Here is a 15,989-nt window from a genome sequence, read left to right as displayed (position 1 = left end):
CAAAGTATCATTTTTAAAACATTTTTAACACATCTTTTTTAAGGAAAAGTTATTGAAGAGAGAAGCACTTAGCAATGTGTTGACACAATCAACATATAAACCAACTATCATTATAATCGCAATAAATGATAAATATTATTGCTATCATACTATAGGAACGTAAATTTCTCTAATTATCGAATAAAAAAAGAAATAAGATACTGGTACAATTCAAGTTTAAGCTTTTATCGTTTTACTGTTAATTCATTGAATCAGTGGCACTGATGTCACAGTAACGTATTTAAAATGCGGGTTTAATAAATTGAGTTCCATTTTATTAATTTTAGATAAATTGAGTCCCACCCCCCAAAAAAAAAGGTAAATCGAGTCCCTCATATAAAAATGAAATCGGTAAATTGAGTCCCTTGTATACAAATTAAAGCGGTAATTTGAAATATGGTTAAATGCCGTTTTTTTTATTTCACACACTTTTAATTATATTAACACAATTGTATACTATGTACATTAAACTTACATTTATCAGTTATCACATCCAGCGGTGTTGTAGATGGTTAGGTACTAGGTAATAAAAATGTCGCGTAATAATACGCAGCGAAATATAATAATATTTAACGATGTAACGATAAGATACACTTACCTATCGTACTCGGTTATTTTATAACTATAACAAAGATTATATATATTATTTAAACACATTTAAATAAATTTAATACATTAAATATTTTAAACGGGGCTTAATTTGCCGTTTTAACTGTTATACGAAGGACTCAGTTTACCTATTTAAATTTTATACGTAGGACTCAGTTTACCAATCTCAATATTATTATTGGGACTCAGTTTACCTCTTTCGAAAAAAAGATAAATTAATTTGGGACTTAATTTAGCTACGCCCTTAAAATGTAAGCACGATACGTAACTCTCTGCTTCCAACTGCCTCTATAAACTGTTACAGATCTATAGCGGTCCATCGCAATGAATAAGTTCATAAATTAAATTGAAATTGTAATCATGTAAATGATTTTTCAATTATAGAGTAGATAATTAGAGTTAATGAATCAATTAATAAATTACCAACGGTCAGCCCGTTACCGTCGCAGGTTAGCAAAACAGCAGAGTTAATGTACATACGAATAGAAAATAATTGATAAAAACCGATATAACATATTCGGAACCCACGATCATACCAGCAAGAATTCTGAGTGCATAAGTGCATTTTTTTTTTAGAAAATAAAAGATAAACCAAAAATGTTGTAATAACATTTTTTATAGACAGTCTACAATTTAGGTTCTATAAAATTTTATGCTTAATGCAATATATTTTAAATTAAATAAAAAAAAAACCTAAAACCACCCCTATTTTGTGACACGTGAAGGGGGTAATATTCACCAAATTTAACTCATATAACTTTTTTATAGTAATGAAAAAAACTAGAGAGGTGAGAAATTAAAAATATTTAACTTTCTTCTCTCCCACCCTATAACTATGGCTATCTTAATCGTATTATTATTGAAACTATTGAGTTAACATACTCGTATTAATATTATATATATTTCTAATTTTCTTACGTTTACCCGAATCTTCCAATAAAACAATCAATCCAATTAATATTTAACAACTTTTTTTAAAAAATTTAATTTCTTATCATTCTCATTCTAATCATCCTCCATGGAGGTTTTTGTTGTATCATCATTCGTTATTTCGATATACTTATAAAATCTTTAAAAAATTAATTTTTTAAATAAATTAAATATTTGATATTTTATAATTTTTTATACAAAATAATAAATGTATAAAAAATTGTATAGATAAGTTTTTTAACAAAAATATAAATATCTATAAATTAAGCTATGTACATTTTTACGATAAATTTAATAGTTTTAGATTATATTCAAAAAACGACAAAACAACCCTATTTTCCAATTGTTCAACCCCCTTGCGGCACGTGAAGGGGATTAGTAATTATAACCAAATTTAATTCAAATTTCTTTCTTATATAAATGAACAAAATGAGGAGGTGAGAAATCAAAAATATTATTTTTTTTTCACCATAACTAAGGGCTACTCAACTGTCAATGATATCTCTGTATTGATGTTACAAGAGAAAAATCGCTTTCCAAATAAAATTTATTTTGATTGATGTTCGCGATGATTTTAATTTATCAACATTTATTTAAAATATGAATTATTTATTTTGTTTTATCTATTAGACGTCGTTTATTTACGCTTAGTTTTTAATGCACTTATTTAAGTAGTATGGGCGCGGTAAAGCAACACTTAAGATGTTCGAGTATGCTTTTGATTTTAAGTGAGCGTACGTGATCTATTGTCACACACGTGAAGCATTATTATATTGTACATAGATAATATCTACAGAGTCACCGATGTTCATTGGCTCCTCCTGTCGTTGAATCGTAAAACAATCATTTTATATTTGTGTTTAAGGTGCCCACGATAAGTACATGACGAATAATAACTATTAAGAAAACAGATATTGTAAATAAAAGTTTAGCAAAATTGAACCTGTGGGGATGACAACCAAGAGAAAAATCATTTTAAACATCGAATGGCTTTGTTTGTGTTTAATCACAGTAAGTTTAAATTAGTTAACAAAATATCGAATTGTTGTCAAAGTGAAAAGAAACCAAAACGGCTAGGAAAAAAATTATTTGAAACAAATTATTTTCTCGCATTACTAGCGAGAACTTAATATTTATATTTCTACTACGATTTTAGACAATCTTTTTTGAGAATTTATATTTAAGTTTAAAAACTTGATGTTCATGTCAATTCAAATTGAGGCTGCCGATTAAATTAGTTCATTTTTAGTAAACGGAAAAAAATCGTTTTAACCGTGAAGTCCAAAACAAAGACTTTCGGTCCTCAGCTGCCAATCATAATCGTTACGAGTACATGATCTTGCGTGGTTAAAATGTAACATAATAAGATTAATAAATGCTCGGTTGAATTCATGCATGATTTTTTAGGTGATAAAATTATTTTTTTCTTTGCTTAGTAAATTGTGCATTTTTTTTGTACATCAAACTAAATATAATTAATCATTTAACAATTTATAATATTCTAATTATTATAACTATGGCTGGGATTTTCATGCACATAGCATTTTTTTTCAATTTGCTCTGCGATACTCTTATAGTTATAAAACATAAACATGTAAATTTAAATGAGAAAAAATTGTATACTGCATTTATTTGCATTTTTCAATAATTTTTAATTAAAAAGTAATTTTCTTCTTTTAAAAGATCATTTTAGGTCATTTTTTAAGTTTTTGGGTTCAAAATTCAACTTTGATTTTTTTTATAAAGATTTTACGGATAAATGCGATTTCTATATGATTATACCTGGGAACCTACTTGCATTATATATCGGACAATAGTAATATCAAAAACTAATAACGAATGACGGCGTTTATAGCAAAATTAACGTGGTATATTTAGAATCATAAGATATCCTGTTTAATAATCGATGTCATTCAGTATAAGTTTTTTTATTAAAAGTCGTACAACATGGGTATTAATTTTATTTTATTTCATTCAAAATGCCAAAACTAAATTATTCATTGGCAAGTCAATAACGCGAGAATTATACAAGAATTTGACCAAAATATTTTTTCTACCAATGGATCCATGTTATTATGGTAAACAACATAAAAATATTTGCTGAAAAACGGTTAACTATACAACATTTATTAAGATACATATATACATACATACATAGAGAAAAATTGTTGGAAATTATAAAAAAAGTTCGAAGAAAAAATTGCATAAGTTTTATTATAGACACGCCAAACAGACCAAAATATATTTTTTATTTACTCGTACAATTTGGTAGTATTATATTAAATAAGCTCGAAAATCTAATGTTTTGTACATTTTTGAAAAATATACAGACAAATCGCATTACGTTATGAAAAAATTGCATCGTATTTCTTACGACAAAACTATTTCAATGATAAGATAACAACAAAATTTGGGTTTATATTAACAAAACGACGGATGCAAATAGAACATTAGAAATAGATAACGTAAGTAAATATATTTATTAAACTCTTCAAAGGAGGTAAGGAGGCCACACCCACATGTGTTATCTCCATTTGACAAACATGTAGCCATAGAAAATGTGCGTTGAGTAGTTCAAATGTAAAGATGTTATTATATAGGTTCAGTATTAGAGTAAACTGACCTATAATCAAACTTTAAGGGACGAATATTATCTGAGTTTTGTCGGTCATTTTTTTCCGATATTTTAATTTCTAAGTGAGTTATGAGTATGTAAAATATACAATTAAAAACACTCGCTTAAAAATTATAATATCGAAATGAACGAAACAAAAAAAAATCAAAGAAAATGCTCTTCTATTAATGTATTATTATAGATTAGTTTCCTCTAATATTAAAGCAAACTATATTTGATCTGCTAAACACAAATTTACTATGGTGTACGTGTGCCACACACAGATATAATACGTGTATGTTTGGCGTTATCTTAAGTAAAAGAAAAAAAATTCACAGCATAATTGCTAAAACTTTATACAATACTATTATAGTCTCAAGGAGTTATTAATGATAATATCCTGTAGTTTCCAAGTGATGTAGATCCTTAGTAAAAGATAGATAGATAGATAGATCCTTACATAGTAAAAGTAAATACAGCGATTCAATATTTTTATTTGATACATGTTGATGTCAAATTATACATGTTACATGCTTAGTTCATCACGCCTTGCATAAAATTGCCGAAGAAATAAGAAACAATTTCGTAGATGTTAATGCATTGATTAAAAACGTGAAAATGCCACCGCGAATCCTAATATTTGAAACAATGGTACCAGATGTTCTAATACAGCGGTTTTCAAACTTTGCTCGGAGGAGTCCTTAGGGCTCTGTTCGTTTTACTATAGAAAGTGTAATAACGTAACAATTATTGATCATTATTTAAAACAACGAGTGTATATATTTTTATCATTTGTATTCAACAAATCTGAAGCAATATATCGTGTAACAATTTACAGTGTAAAGGTAAATAAATATACAATATAAATCTATTAACATAGTTTAAAATTATACGGAAATAATTGTTTGTCTAAATTAAAAGAAATCTGAGATAAAAGTCCCAAATGTCCTATATTTTTATCTATAAAACTTATTTTTATTAATTTCATTTTTTTTGTGCATTATTTATCATTTTTAGGGCATAAAAGAATTTTTAATGGTTTTACAGGGCATCATACATTCCTAGCTTCAATTATAAAACAAACATAAAATTCGAATTAAAAATTTCTAGGCATTTTTTCAATTTCAATTTCATTGATATAAAAATATTTGGGTTACTATTACAAAATGTCCAAATATTTTAAATTTTATGCTACTAAAATTGTAATTTTTTATTATTTTTTTATTATTTTACTATACTTACATTATTACAATTAGACTTGATAAATAATTAACTTTCGTTGGAAATTAAGTTAGTAGAATAATCCCTACAAACACAATTATATTGAATTGTGTTTTAAATTATAATATTGTTATGCACAATTGTATTATAATAAACGTTGAAGAAACTCTACATTTTGATGAACTTGGGCTAAATGTATATGAATCTAATCAATCAAAATAAAAGTCCACTATATTTAAAACTGTGGATGGATGAGATACGATAATAAAATTAGTTGGGTCCCTGGAAAGGGTCTTTAAAGTTTAAACTTTAAGGTTAGTTATTTTTCTAAAATAAATATAAATAAATATATTATAAGACATCAGTAATATTAATACAATCAATATTTCAGTTTTATTAACATTTAGCAAAGCTCTATTATGCACTTTCGAAAATTTTAAGAAATACAAATTCTTGTATTAGAAAAAAAAAATGGTTGAATTGTAATTGTATTAATAAAATAATGAAAAAGACTTTTATAAATATCAAGTATTAACAAAAATTTTCTCTGAATCAAAAAAAAAAAAAAAAAATTAAAAAAAATATATAGGTATTTGATAAAAACGGGTGTCAAATTCATTCTTTTATCATTCAATTAAGTTTTTATATTATAGGGAAATTTAAAAATGAATGTTTAAAACCAAATAAATGATATTTCGGTAAACTTTTAAATTAAAAACGAAACTTTGTTTTAAATTTAAATAAACTTATTACAAAGGAAATTATGAAACAAATTAATAATTATGGATAATTTAGTAAATAAAATAATAAAAATTTGTAATTTTTTTATAATTCATGTCATCGCCTACATTTACTATATTTTCCCACAGTTATTGTTTGCTTTATATAAATACAATAGATTACCAAAATCTACTATCTACTATGAGGGTTCATCGTTGATTAAAAATCGGATTTCACCTTAAAACTAATAGAATTTTATTTTTAAACTTCTTTCCATGTATATCTAAATTTTGTCACGTTTGCAATTTTATTTGACGAATTAATGTCGTTAATACACAGAACAACGTTATCGCGAGCACACTACATTTTCCCACATACACATTATCATAACATTATATTTTATATTACAATGCATTTCGGCAAAGTCATCATTTATATACATTGTAGATCCCTGGACTTAGCATATAAGTCCACATACTCTCTAAACGTACGAGTATTACGTATACATATTCAAAGGGAATTTATTGTTTTTGTTTTTACCGATACGTTTCAATATCGAAAATAGCTATACCACGATTAGTACAATTATATGAAAATGTACAAGTTTACAATGTACTTACAGGGCTACTAATGTTTTTATCGGATATTTCACCAAATATTGTATCATCCATGACCTAATTTATTTAACTGTAGCCCTGAAGGAAATTGCAATTATTCGGATACAGGAAGTTTATAGTTTATTTTTCTATTTATAATAAATCGATAATAATAACAATATTCAGAGTTTTTATGATAAATGGAATATTACTTTAATTCATTGCATATAAACTTGTATATAAATTAAAATCAACGGAAAATAAAAATTAAATTATTTTGAGATACTTTTTACAAATTTTATTTTACTAAAAATAAAAAATGAAATTTATCTTATCAATAAAATAAGTTTTTTTTAGCCGCTACTAATATTCTTGTTAAATAATTACGAGAAGTAAAGTACAAAGTATAAAGTAAGATATTATAATTTCAAATCATATTTTTAAGACTTAATAATAATTGCACTTACAATAAGGTAATATAGGTACATATTAAAAATTATTATTAAGTTATTTGTTTATAAGATAAAATTTTGAATAAAAAAATGTATTTATGTTTAACGTACACATTTATTACAAACATATTCACTATTTATTTGCTTAAACAAGCATTCTAATGTTACATCTGATTCACACGAACACGCAAATAAATACCTGGATGTCAAATTTCAAATATTGCATGTTTAGAAATGTATTTAATCACCATATTTTATATTTTTACTACGATAAATTTTTCAATTTTTTAAAGCGTATGTTCTCGTTGTAATGACATTGTAAGAATATATTTATTACTGATAAATGTTATTTTTTTCTTTATCTGAACTTAAGTGAGTCAAATTGAATTACAATGCTATTTAACACAACGTGAATATTTACAAAAAAAAAAAACAATTCTAAGTAGTTTTTACTATGAGCAAAACTAAAAAAATTATATATTAGGTACATTTTACAATAAATAATCAACCTACAAATACCTAAAAATAGGTTATATATATATTATAAATCTTATAAAAATCAAATAAATCATATAGTATAACCTAAAGTAATTGCCAAAAAGTTTATAATAGAACATTCATCTTGCAGTATTTATAAAATAAATAAATTGAAGTAATACTCAAAAAACTCGTTTTGTATCAAATACGTTGACACAATACCTTCTTCACGACTTTGGACTAATTATTATTTTATTTATTATGGCTCTTTATAATGAGCGAAAAATAGTTCATAATTTTCAAAGTACACGTCGTTATCAAAAAGACTGATTTTTTAACTCGTAAACTTAATAAACTGATAACTTAAAAAAAAAAACATGGAAGTTATATGTTTTCGAAATATTGGCCTGACATAAAAAAAAATTATCTTATATGCTAGCCTAATTATAAAGAAATACATCTTATAATTTAATAAACACAAAATAATTAAATAATAAAGGTGAACATTATTAAATGTATAAATATATAAATACGAAGTATTGAAGTCGTGGTGTGAAAAGGCATTTCAGAAGAGAACATTTTTTCTTCGATATTATTCAGAACTTTGAATTATTGACGTTATAGTTACCGATAGCGTCGATACTGTTATTATATTTCAGTTAGATACCGATAATTTTATCAAATATCTATGGCTTTGAAAAAATAAATTATACCATTATAGGTATAAATATCTTTTAACGTATAGATTACATAAAACACGCGCATATTACGTGTTATATATAATGTATGTCACTATAAAAAAAAAAAAAAAAAAAAAAATAGCAAATATACAGATATATGAAAATATATGATACGGAAATGTTAACAATTGGATAATGGCAATATAAACCGCGTAATATGATCATATGATCATTAGTCATACGTGTTGCCTTACTATTCGTTTATAATTACAGAACTTCAACATTGTCTGACTAATAATAACATTAGTTAAACGTAGAGTGCATTTTTAAATTATAAATTTATAAACTTTCTTATTAACACTTAATAATATTAGAGATACATAGCATAACTCCAAAGTAAGAAAGTATTGTTTAGTAGTTTATCACTTATAGGTAAATGCGATGGAAATGTACCTTCTTAGTATCATGAACATAATATGACATCAAATTGTTGTATTAGAATACATATTTATGATCACGTAGTGGTCGTAATAGCGACTCTTATGAATTTTCACTAATGCATTACAATTTCATGTACTTAAGAAAAAAATTGACTGGAACACAGAAAAACTTCGTAGATATTCAATAAAATAAAAGTATTTTTTTTTTTTTATCAAAGTGGCCAATGATATAATAGGAGCTCATGTATAAAGAAAGGTAAAATTACACGCATAACTGTAAATTTTCATACATTTCTTGTAATTCGAAGTTTCATTTAAGTGTGTTGTATATAAATAAATAAAAAAAGAAAAATTCAACGATTTCATTCAAAATTGTTTTGCTACATCACTGTTTCAAAAAATAATCCTTAACATTAACACAACATTAGGCGATATATACGATTACTACCAAGATAACTTAAATATTATCCTATTCTTTAAAAAATATTCAAGGTGGTTTACAGATAATACAACTTACAAATATAATTATATTTACGATTACGTGCACTAAGTCCACGGAACATTGAAATTAAATTATATTGCATCGGAAATCGTTTGCAGCACACCACACGCCGCGGGAAGACTTTCATCAAGACTGACACATATCATGCTTTGTTGGTGATCTGGGAGGTACAATCTTTGAAGACAACAAGTGACGAAAGCAAAAGAAGTTTGTGAGGGGTTTGAATTTATGTAGGTCACACAAGGAACCAAATTGGCAATTTTGAAGCCATCGCCGCAGCAGAGAGTTCGTGTTCATCCACTACATACGCACTCGCTCACAAATGTATTTAAAATATACTCTAGAGCCGACAAACTGCCGTCGACTGCATCTTCATTAATACTCGAAAACATTGTATCGTATTAAAACTGTCTTTTCCGGAACACTATAAGACGCGCATAATAGTTTTGCGTGCATATTATTTATATGCGTACCACACGTTCTCGGATTTTATCAAACGGGCCGAGTGGGGACGATATCTGTATAAAAACTAACTAATAACTGTTTACAATTTATAGTGGACACATCATATATAAACACAGGTATGAAAGATCGTCATTGAATGTTACGCAGTGATCAGAATCAAAGGTAACGATGGAAACCCTCCAACGGCGAGGTGAGACAAACCGTTATTACATTTTCAGTGTACCGGTATAAATGCCATATTTTATAAATAATTTTTCAAGGGGTGGATTTGTATGTCAAGAAAAATAAAAATACATTTCAATGATTTTCTTTTTTTTTTTGCAATTCTGAGCTAAGCGATTGGTTTCATTGTGTTGGGTTGTACCAACGTATAAATCTCTACCGAATAATCGATAGAGTTTAACTTTATTAAATCAAAAATAATTAGTAAGAAGATAATTTAAATAAATAATTATTCACACTACGCTATAAAATTAACTATAAAGTAAAGTTTTCCTCCACCAATCAATACAGAGCGTGATTGCTTTTAATCAGTTACTATTGCTAAATGGAAATCATTTTTAAATCTCAAAATATCGGCAGTTTATAGTTCATTTAAAATAACATATTGACATTTACTAAGTGTATATGATATTTTGATAATTTAATTAATTTAAACAATGTAAGTATAATAACTGAATAATGAAACCTCAATAGTGTTCTAATTAACAATTACTATTAGCATGTAATTATGCGATACTTAAACTGCAGTTAATTTATAATATAATATAATATTAATTTATATTATTTTTCATATATAATCAATACATTTTTAAATGTTAATTTTAAACAAAGGATTTCTTGAAATAGAGTGACATGTTTTAAAAACAGGACTATATTTTTTTCTAGTAAATAAACAATACCTATTATAAGGCACTAAACTCACAATTATTTTACGGTTAACACTAAACATGGGTTTAATATTAGTATTATTAAGTTAACCTTTTTAATTACTTTTTTTTTAAAAAATTTAGCCTTACCTATATAAATGATTGTTGTGGACTATTATCCATGCAATAGTAATAGTTAGGGAACGGATTTATATGTAAATACATATTTTTATTAAAACAAGATATTTAAAATTTGATAAGAAATGTTCATAATTTAAATCATTCCTATTAATATGATGCTACTTTTATTTTACATATTTTTACATATTTTGGTATAATTACATATTTTTACATATTTCACTAATTTGTAAATATTTTTAAACATATTTTATTATTTCATCATTCATACGTCTTCTTCATACAAAAATATAAAAAATTATTTCAAATTTAGATCCAGAACTTTTATCGCTATTAGAAAAGCTCAAAATATTATGCAAAATGAAACATTGAAAACAAATTTAATTTTCATCTCAGTGAATTTTAGTTTTATTGCACATACAATTATAAAATTAAAAACAAAAATATGTCCTTGAATGAAAGTATGCAAATTGTCGAATCAACGATTGCAAAATGAAAACTCGTAAACGGACCAATAGGAGAAGTAGTAAAAAAGAAAATTCATGTTTTTACAGAAAAAATTTCAGGTCATATTGATTTTAAATCAATTAATGACATAATTAGTGGCAGACACCCTTCTAAAAATTTGGAATTATCGCCTTCTAATAATATGCCCTTCAAACATGCTTAAATCAACCGATGTAGGTTGATGTGGAACGATCATTTAGCCGTTTTAAAAATATTTTCAGATCTAATAGGCGACATTTAATATTTGATAATTTAAAATATATTGTAATAATTCAATGCAACAAATCATTTTGATAATTTAATAATTATATATTTTTTTTTTTTTTAAATTTTTTTCCTACATATTTGGATGGTTTTAGTACATATAAATCCGTTCCCTAGTAATAGTAAATAAAATATGTTACATTTAAAAAGTGTTTACTGTCCTAGTATATTTTAAAAATATTTGTAAAATTGTATTAATCTTATTTCTGGAAGGAATTCATTTTCATATAATTATTGTATCACCATGCAATAATAAATAAAATAAAAAATTTAAATTTAAAATTATTAATTTTTTGTTCATCATTGATATTTTAGTCTCATTTGCGTCTATACCTAATATTTAATTTATGATAAAAACTATAAGTTTAAAATTAAGAAGTAACTTTATATATTTAAATTATTTTACTGAAAACTGAATTTAGTGCGTTTTATGAGCAAAAAATAATATTATGTTATTAATAAAATATAGTACATGATACATGATAATTACATAGTTTTATACTAATCGTGTCAAATGATAATTTAAACTCGTCTACTAAACAATAAACCAATATACATTCATTAACCGGAGGCCTTAAAACATCACATTATTTAGTAGACGATGCCAAAAAAATTAAATCTCGATAGCCCCGTGGACTTATTTGCCGTGTAGTGTACAGGACATGGCCGTTTTCGATCAAAAACGTACCCTTCCCTTTTCGACCAAAACAAAAATTTATGTAATAAATTTAAAATAATAAAATAATTATGTACAATATTTGTCAATAATTATTAAAATATTAATATAAAAGAGAACGATATTTTGTATCTAATTTTGATCTCTTTTCGTAATGAAAATTGTTTGCATTTTTTTTTCGAAAAATAGGAATTTTAATTTTAAAAATTTTAGGTCTTCGCTCGTTACGCCTGCCGGATCCACTCACCAACTCGAGTGCCATTGCGCGGCACTTTTTGGGGGGATGGGGCTTCACCCCAAGGGTAATTATAGTCTAAGCCTAAAATAGTTTTTATACAAACCTTGATACTGTTGCAAAGGGGATTATGCTATGTATGTGAACCTAAAACCTCGCTACGTGAGTAAAACCCTGTAACGGAGCACGCGCTCAGACGAAAACAGCCCTTTTCAGGGCCGCCAAGAACATCATTGTGACGATATAAAACGGCATGAAGGCAACCAATACAGCGGAAGAATAGTGTCGTTTACATCGTCGACTGGACAGATAAAAATTCAACGAATGAAAATGAAGCGTCGATGTCTGATTAGGTATACGGCCATTTTTCAGAGCATCGATACTCCATTCTTCCATTCACAACGATCAACATCCAAATGATAAGAAGAATAGAAGCACTCGACGGCAATTATGACGACGACGATTGCAGAGATTACGACGACTGCGGCAATTACTGCGACGACGGCTCCAAAGAATACGACGAAGGCAATTGTGGCGATCTCGAATACGGCGACAGCAACCTCGAAGACTGCACGGCGGTTGCGGTAACCACGGCCGTGAAAACAACAACAAGACAACCATGAACCCGGCTCCAGTGGCATTTACATGGAGGGACTCCGTAATTTGTGGACCTATTCATCGACACTAAAAACGGCCCTTTTTAGGGCCAATATTCATACAAATTTTTCCGGCGCGCTTACACAAGTATCCGCTGAAAAAGTGATCACGGTCGATACGCTCACTTGCTTAAGTCTGCTGTCGACTGTGTATCCAATTCTTTATCCCACCTGCTCAGGTCCGTTACCGTCCGCCGCGGCCGCTAATTCGAGCCAGCCACGCGGCTCGGAATAATTTTATTAAATTAATTGTATTACTTTTAATTAATGTAAAATAAATAACTTGATATTTATTTCGTGTACATTTATATAAAGATCCGGGTGTCGGTAACCCTGGCACACCGTTTCAACCCTGAATCGTCAATAATATACCTATTATTATAGTTTCCATCATAATCAAACATCGTATATTATTATTTTATTATTTTGAATTTATCATATAAATTTTTGTTTTGGTCGAAAAGGAAATCGGCTTATTTTAAATTTAGTTGAAAATTGAATTGGCCAAAAAGGGAAGGGTACGCTTTTGGTCGAAAATGGACATGCCCAGTGGTTAACCTAAACTAACCTAACCAGTGACGGATTTAAGAGTAAAATATTGGTCGGCAAACTGATACGAGGAACCCCGATCTAGGGAGCTATAACTGCTACATTTTAACCTTTATTCATTGACACATTAGGAGGGCTAGGTGCAGGGGCTTAAAACCATAATAAGGCCCTCCGAATATGTGTGTAAAATGTTCATGTGTCTGATAAAAATAGACTCTCATAATAGTATATTTTTTAGCCTCTATTTTTTTTACTAAATGCCAAGGTGCTGATATCTTTATGTAAGTACAAGTTTTGATATGCACAAGAACCGAAAAATCACAAATTCATAAATTATTTTTTTCATCTAATTGGTCATAAATATAATACACATAAAATAAGTTTATATATATGTTTAATACAATACTTTAGTATTTTTATATTTATGTAATAAAAGTTTTTCCTTTTATAATAATGAGTTAACAACACTAAAAAAAATGTATTCTTTTATTTTTTTGATTTTTATGACAATCGATATCCTCGCGATAATTTCATCCATATTAAGATTAAGTGCATCGTAATACTCTATGCAGAGTAAAGCTAAATCACTCGTACGGTTTTGTACCATGGTTGACCGTAAATAATTTTTCAATCTTCGTAGCATACTCATTGCATGTTCAGTACTAGCATTTCCGATTGATAATGTCAAAAATAGTTTTAATAGCATTTAAAACTTTATACATACAATTTATATATTGTGTATTATAAAATTATAGAATTATAAAAATAGCATTGATTAAATATAATTTTAAACTATATAGTATAATATACTCACTGGCGCATTTAATATATACGTACCCCGGCGCAAAATAATTTTTCCGCCCTTCCTCCTTAACAAAAAAAAAAAATATATATATATAAATTCAAAGTTAAGCAATAAAAAAATTAATTTTATGAAACAAATTATAAATCAGTTGTTTAACGATATTCTATTAAATAATTTTATAGTAATACATATCCTAACGTTAACCTAATTTTTTTTTTTCAAAGTGAATATTCCTTTCTTAAAATATATATATTGAATATAGAAAACGGAATTAACACTTATTATATGCACAATAATTAACAATACATGGTTTTTTATTAGATTAAATATATTATATTTATTATTAATTATATATAATAAAATAATCGATAGCTTATAATTTTTTTCTTGACTTTTGAGAAGAAAAACGTTCAATAATATCATTAAAATTAATAGTTTTTGTTAAATCAGCTTCAATGTTGAGGGTTGTTAATTAATTAAGACGATTTTCTCCCGTTGTTGATCTTAAATAAGTTTTGACCCTTTTTAATGGAGAAAATGATTTTTCCGTTGAACAATTACTCGAAGGTGTACATACATAGTAGCATCCTTAGAGCAATATCAATATAAGAATATACTTCAACTTAACTATTCTCTTTTATAAATGCTAACATACATTGAACACTTTAAGGTACAATTTTATTTCTTTTGTAAACTTTTTAAATGTGCTCTAAAGTGAATACCGCGTTCTGTGTACCCGAGTCTTTATTATAAACATCGAACGAAAATATAATGTCTTATCGAATAATAAATGTAATATAACTATTTTGTTATTTCACTATTACCTAGGTGACTAGGTATAGTATAATTTTTTTAATTTCTTATTCGATGCTCAATAATATTTTTTAAAATACTAAATAATACTGAAAAAGGTGTGAAAGTTAAAAAAATCACGAACACATCAATAATAAAAGTTATTTTGCCGCTCCCAAAAATTTGCCACCCGGGGCATTCGCCCCTTTCGCCCCCCCCCCCTTAAATGCGCCACTGAATATACTGTTAAATATATTTAATCAATGTAACTTGTGTAGAGTAAGGTAGACAAGATAACTCATAACTCAGTACTCACGTAGTAATGTCACCAAATTAAAATGGTCTTAAATCGTTATTGTTTGTTGTTAGATAATATTTTTAAATAAATTTGTGAAGATATAAAATATTATCAATGGTCAGTTTAATCTAAAACTTTAGATAGTTACACCTTAAATAGTAGATAGTAGATTTTAGATACCGATTACCGACTCGTTAGATTATTCACAATCAACCAACGATAATATTACAATAAAATAATAATATTATCAACTCATTTTATTTTTACATAGGGTATTCCATTAAGAGTCCTATATCACTGGATGGCTTCCTTACTCACCGTCTTTTTGTCTGTCATATTAATTTGTTCTCCTATTTACTTATTGAAATTTTTTTAAATACAAACTGTATTAATTGATTTACATATTTTTATAATAAAAAACAAAAAAATAATCTTTGGGTTTTCCAAAAATGTAC

At 26.8% G+C, this 15,989-nt stretch overlaps 1 protein-coding gene across 2 annotated transcripts in view; it reads right to left on the bottom strand.

Moving 5' to 3' along the window:
* The window catches only part of LOC112693324, a 74,458-nt gene that overhangs the window by 29,964 nt on the left and 28,505 nt on the right, over positions 1 to 15,989 (bottom strand). Inside the window, exon 2 of one of the 2 annotated variants that reach the window (XM_025568314.1) lies at positions 14,477 to 14,508. The exons of the other annotated variant lie outside the window; for it this stretch is intronic. The gene's annotated coding sequence lies outside the window, so the exon portion shown is untranslated. The remainder of the gene's footprint in view (positions 1 to 14,476; positions 14,509 to 15,989) is intronic. 2 annotated transcript variants of the gene reach the window in all.

This window comes from Sipha flava, unplaced genomic scaffold, assembly GCF_003268045.1.
Source record: "Sipha flava isolate LNK unplaced genomic scaffold, YSA_version1 84_pilon_pilon, whole genome shotgun sequence".
Taxonomy (NCBI): Eukaryota; Metazoa; Arthropoda; class Insecta; order Hemiptera; family Aphididae; genus Sipha; species Sipha flava.
This window is presented reverse-complemented; position numbering and strand designations above follow the sequence as displayed.